The sequence below is a fragment of the Lipotes vexillifer genome, unplaced genomic scaffold (genome assembly GCF_000442215.2).
Source record: "Lipotes vexillifer unplaced genomic scaffold, Lipotes_vexillifer_v1.1 scaffold12, whole genome shotgun sequence".
Lineage (NCBI taxonomy): Eukaryota > Metazoa > Chordata > Mammalia > Artiodactyla > Lipotidae > Lipotes > Lipotes vexillifer.
In genome coordinates, this window is record NW_006796716.1 from 4,012,102 (window position 1) to 4,018,336 (window position 6,235).

Below are 6,235 nucleotides of genomic sequence, written 5' to 3' on the forward strand. Positions count from 1 at the left end.
GCGGGGCTCTCACCGCTGCAGCCTCTCCCGCTGCGGAGCACAGGCTCCGGACGCGCAGGCTTAGCGGCCATGGCTCACGGGCCCAGCTGCTCCGCGGCGCGTGGGATCTTCCCGGACCGGGGCACGAACCTGCGTCCCCTGCATCGGCAGGTAGACTCTCAACCACTGCGCCACCAGGGAAGCCCCATCGTATTTCTTGAAACCAATCAAATGACCAAGTAGTATTCTGAAGCTCTGTTGTAAAGAAAATTACAACTTATATTGTAACCTGAATGTCCATATCTCAAAATTGTTCAGGAAAGCTCCTGGAGATCATTATACATTTGCTGGAACGCCAGAAGACCCTTATGTCTAAAGTGTAGGCTAAGTTGCTATAACAACAGATGGAGCTTTGCTGGTAACTGAGAACCTATAAGAGTTAATAAAAGAGCTCCTGATACCCATTGAAAAGGTAACTGCATTGGTACCACCTAAGAAAATCATTCTGAACTGTGGCCCTTCTAGATCTTGACTTCAGCCTTCCCCACCTGATTCCTGAGAACCACATGAATATCCTGGCCTTGGCTGATGCTTTCTCAACAAACATACTCTTTCCTCAGGCAAGAAATGAAGGATTCTACATTTTAAAAACCAAAACCAAAGAAAGAAATGAGGAAGATGGAAACTCTGCTTTTGAATGTTAAGAAGAGATTACGGATTTGACTGTGACTTCTAAACTGCTTTATCAGTTAAATAATTCTCTATGTTTATGATCTGGGCCATTCTTCCTACCGAAGTTAAAAGCTAATGGAAATGTTGTGTCTGCCAAGTATTCCCACTTCAAAAGGAAAGTTTCTTGGTGCTTTGATGTGAGCAACACCTCATCTGTCTTCTTACACCGTACAGTTCACTCCTATCTAGGCTTTCTGATAGCCTTTAAAAGTATGCCTCCTTTCTGTAAAGCCTCAGGCAGATTCACTCCACACTTACAGCTCTTTGGATCAAGTGTAATTATAGATCTTAGACTTCCAAAGTGTTGTGTAAAAACAAAAAAAATCTGTTGAGACTGTTTATAATCCTACCGGAGTTTTGTGATAAGTAATTCATACAAGAACCATCGTGTTTTTGTTTATTGTTTTAATCTTTTGTGTGACTTTACAAGACCTGGAAAACACCTAGGTGTGAATTAACCAGATCATGTAATGAAATATTTTGTTCAGAGAAATAAAATCCTAATTTTATCAAAGTATGAGGAACTTGGTTTCTACTGATAGAAACCTATTTCAAGTACTTTTCAAGAATATTTTGCAAATCCAGCTACACTTGGAATGTATCACCCTTTTGGGGGGGGCAACTGTTAAAAGCAAGAAGTTGTGCTCTGCATTTTTAAAAGGTGGTGGCAATGGGCTTCCCTGGTGGCGCAGTGGTTGAGAGTCCGCCTGCCGATGCAGGGGACACTGGTTCGTGCCCCGGTCCAGGAGGATCTCACATGCCGTGGAGCAGCTGGGCCCGTGAGCCATGGCCGCTGAGCCTGCGCGTCCGGAGCCTGTTGCTCCGCAACGGGAGAGGCCACAACAGTGAGAGGCCCGCGTACCGGAAAAAAAAAAAAATGGTGGCAATGGCTTTAAGATATCAATCACAAATGAGATGAACAATCTAAAGAGAACGGTTCTTACATATGAGGAGGCTAGTGTGAGACAGTAGGTGAGAGGTCAAATATACGTGCCAGCCGGTTAATGTGGGCTTGGTTCTATTAGCTGTGTAAGATCCCTAAGACAGCAGGGACAATTACTTTGGTGGCCGTGAGGAGAACAGATTTAAGGGAGTGTCTGAAATACAGCACTGAGGGTTGGCACGAAGAGAGAGGGAGAGATTCTGTAAGTATTGAGGAGGTAAACATTGTGTTTGAGTGGAAAATAAGGGAGAAGCAGGGAGGATTCAATCCCGTATCCTTACTGTAGGTGCTCGAGGTAGTGGCTTTTAATCAATGACTACACTTCCCATAGCCCTTAGGACAGCGCCATCTGCATTTCCCAGAGGGCTGTGCGATGCTCACGCTGGCCCTGAGCGTTGGTGGAAACAAAGTTAAACAGGAGGGAGTGTACTCTTTATGTTACTTTATAAACAAGTTTCCCATTTTCATTCTCTCTTCTATCTCTCTTCTCTGTCTCCAACTCCTCTGTCCACGGGCTTCAGGGGCCCAAATACCCCGGGACTGGTCTCCTTGGCAACAACTCGATGTTATCTTTTCGGTGCCCCGCGCGAGCGTGCCCGGAGGCTCCTGGAAAATGTAGTTCAGCCTCCTCCCAGCGGCCCAGACCCAGCCAAATGGCTCTGCTTCCTCCGGGCTCCAGAATCAAGGGCTGGGTGGCGGGCGCGCGTGGCCGGCCCGTTTGGAAGCCGTGGGGGTAGAGGCTGTTCTGCATACGGCCACCTGGAGGCCCAGGCCACGGACAGTCTCAGAGCCGACTATCCCGGCCCGTCTCCGGCTGTCTGCAGAGGGCTGTGGGAAGTGTAGTTGGGCGGGGCCGGCCCGTGCGCAAGGTCTCTGTTTACAGCTCGCTGCCGCGGTCAGAGCGATTTTCCGGCGTCCGGGCGAGGTCCTCCCGCTTTATCTCGACCTCCGAGCACCCCGACAGGTGGGCGGCCGCCCAGAGAGGTAGGGTCAAGGCGAGGGTTCCCTTGGAGTAAGTTTGACTGCGGTTCGCGTAGACTCACACAGTGGATCCTAGTGATGAGATGGGGATCCGAGTGAATCAGAGTGGAGCCTTTAGAGAGCATCTAGTCCAATCCTCTTCTGTTAGAGAAGCGGGTACTGAAGCCCAGAGAGAGTCAGTGATTTGCCCCAGATCTGCTCACGCCTTTATTTCCAGCACAAAACACAGTGCCTGGCACAGAACTGGCGCTCGAGCATTGTGTCATTTCGTTCTACGGACAAACTGTTGAAATACTTCAACAAATTACTAGATTTAAAAAAAAAATTTTTTTTTAAGAGGGAAGTGGACCTGAAGAGACTATCAACCAAATGCAACCTGTAGACCTTATTTGGATTATGATTCTAACAACCAATTGTGAATTTTTTTTTTTTGCGGTACACGGGCCTCTCACTGTTGTGGCCTTTCCCGTTGCGGAGCACAGGCTCCGGACGCGCAGGCTCAGCGGCCATGGCTCACGGGCCCAGCCGCTCCAGGGCATGTGGGACCTTCCCGGACCGGGGCACGAACCCGTGTGCCCTGCATCGGCAGGCGGACTCTCAACGACTGCGCCACCAGGGAAGCCCTGTGAAATTTTTTTAAATCAGGAAAATGTGAACATGGACGATATTAAGGAATTACTGTTTAAAATTTTTAGTTGTGATAATGATATTGGGGTTATGCTTTAAAAAGGAAAATCGTTTTAGAGACACATATTGCCGATTTTATGGGTGAAATGATGTCTGAGATTTGCTTGAAAAATATCCATTGTGGTGGGAGAGGGGAGAGCAGATGAAAGGAGATTGGCTGGGTGTCTACTGGAGGTGGAGATGGGTACAGGAGATCACTAAACTATTCTGTTATCATACATATTCCCCCAAAACGTCAAGTGTAATATAATTATCTGCTAGAGATACATACTGAGTTACCTATCAGAAAAAAGATACACTGTCTGAGATTTACTTTAAAATACTCGACAGACACATACACACATAAAATGTGGTGAGGTGTGGTGGAAACAGGAATGGCAGTAAATGAATAGCTATGGAGGTTAGGTGATGGGAACATGAGATTTCGTTGTATTATTATATTTTCTTTAGTGGGATTGAAAAGTTCTATAATGAAGGGGTTTTATTTGATTTTTTAAAAAACATATTTTATGTATTTCAGAACGTTTCTGAAATTAAGCTCATGAGGAGTTTCTTTGAAATGTAACCCTCCCACGGCACAAGTGAGCCTCCTTGGAAACTTCTCCAGTCAAGAATGACCCTAGCAATGATGGGGGCTGTGTCCTTGGCCCTCCAGATCCAGTCCCTTAGACCAGCATCAGGGAACTTCCCAGAGGGGAGGCCGAGGAGCTGCCCTGCCCCAGAAAAGAGTTTCAAGCAGGAGAGAGAAGAGAGAAGCTGGGAAGGTGACCAGAGTGATCAGAACTGCCGGCCAGGTGAGCTACTTGTTCCCAGCCAGAAAAGTTGTCCAGGCAGAGACCCCATGGATGGAACACGCGTGGCTGTAGTTTTTGAGCATACCCAGCCCTCATTAAAAATCAGAGGCCACGCAGAAGAGAACCTTCCAGTGTGAGCGTGTGGAATACACTTCCAGGTCACCCAGAACCTGGCGGTTGGGGCCACTGTGAGGCCAGGTCAGGAGGGTGTTGCTCTGATGTGAGAAGGATGAGCACATGAGAGAAAGGCAGAGGGGCAGGGACCCCGAGGCTGGATGCGCGAGCTGAAGGATGCAGCTAGAGAAACGGCCAGGAGGGCAGCCTCCAGGAAGCCTGGTCCCCAGCACAGACCTTTTCAGAGTGGCTCGTGCTCCACAGCTCGTGAAATGCCCAGGGCTGCCTGGGCAGCAGCTCCTCACCAAGCCACTCAGCTCTCACACTAGCCACCTGGCCTCCGCTTCAGTACCCGCTTGGGGCAGTTTTCTGTCACTTCTGCTCTTTTTAAAAAATAATAATAATACATTTTTTTCTCTTACCAACAAAAGTAATACGTGACAAAGTTTTAAAATACGTATAAACGCGATGAAAAATTTAGTCACCTATTCCAGAGCCTATACCAGAATCACTGGTAACACTGAGTGTCTTTCTAGCATTTTACTTCTAAGCATATATATACATTTTCTCCACTGTTCAGGTTTCTCAAAAACCAAACAAAAAAAAACAGGTGGGAACTTCCTGGGGTCCACTGCTCCTTGCAGCCCCAGCTTCATTTCACTGGGCTTCCCCAGCCCAGCGAGAACCTAGAGTCCGGTCTGTTTGGGAAGACGGGCGCAGTACCTCTTTTGGCCACAAGAGGGGGGTGCCTGCCCACGCACGTCCATCCCGAAGCTCTTGTGGGGACCTTCAGGTCTGCCCTTCACACACCAGCGGTTTCCTCCTTGGGATCAAGCCACCCGCACTCAGCCCTAGCTTTATTGCTCACTTGGCTCACTGCACCTGTTGGAAACCTCCTTGGTTCACGAGGAAAAACGACAGAACTCACACGCTCTCTCTGACCACATCTGCCCTAGTTAGACGAAATCCTCGGACAACTCTCTTCTGGCAGTTGCAGCCCTGGGCTTCCGAGGGTAGGGGTAAACTGCAGACCGCTCGGGGTCTCCCCACGATTAACATTCTTCAGGGCTTCCCGTTTTTCTCAGGGTCCAGTCTGGGCTCCTCCTAAGGGCCCTGGGTGACCTGGTCCCTCCTCGTGTCCCTCCCTCCGTGTCTCGCACTGGTTTCCTCACATACGTGACACTGGCCCTCTTTCGGCTCTGGCTCCTCCCGCCCTGCCGTCACCCACAGCCCTGCCGGCGCAGTTCTCTCTGGAAGGCAATTCCCAGCACACACCAGGCTGATGCTTATTCTTTCAGCTCTTACCTGACCTGTCAGCCCTTCCCAGAAGTCAGCCTTAGCGGTACAGGTCGAGGTTAGGGTTCTCCTCTGGCTTCCCCTTCAAAACGCATAGCCTCCTGGATCGCCCGCCTCCTAGAATAGAAGTCCCGTGTCCGTCTTCCTCACTCACATCCCCAGCACTGAAGCACAGCGCCTGGCCCTCCGCAGGGCTCTGTAGAGATTTGCCTAGTGGATAAAGGGAGGAGTGAATGAATGAGTGTGCCTTTCTCTGCTCCCTAAAGTAGAGTCTACCAAAGCCAGTCCCCTTCTCCCCTTCCATCCCCTTTCCTCCCGCTTCACCAGGGGCCTCCCACTGTCCCCGAGACCTCTGGTGGCAACAACATCGCCCAAGGAACGGTGGCACTAAAGGACCCATTCTCTCCCTGTGGTGATGGGAAGACTTTGGGATCAGGGGTGAGACAGACCTAGACCAGCTGTGCCGCTTGCTAGCTGTGCATGCACCTAATTTTCTTTATTTACAAAGTGGAGATCATGGATGCCACGCACGCAGGGGACTCGGAGACAGCACACGCTAGCCTGTCACCTGGGAGGCAGTCATTAGATCAGAGTTCTTCTGCCCTCCCTCCCCAGCGCTCTCTCCAAAGCCCCCCTCTGAAACCAGGGACACAGACACCCCTGCAGTCTCGGAGGTGCTCCTGGTTTCCTGATTCTCCTCTCTCTTCCC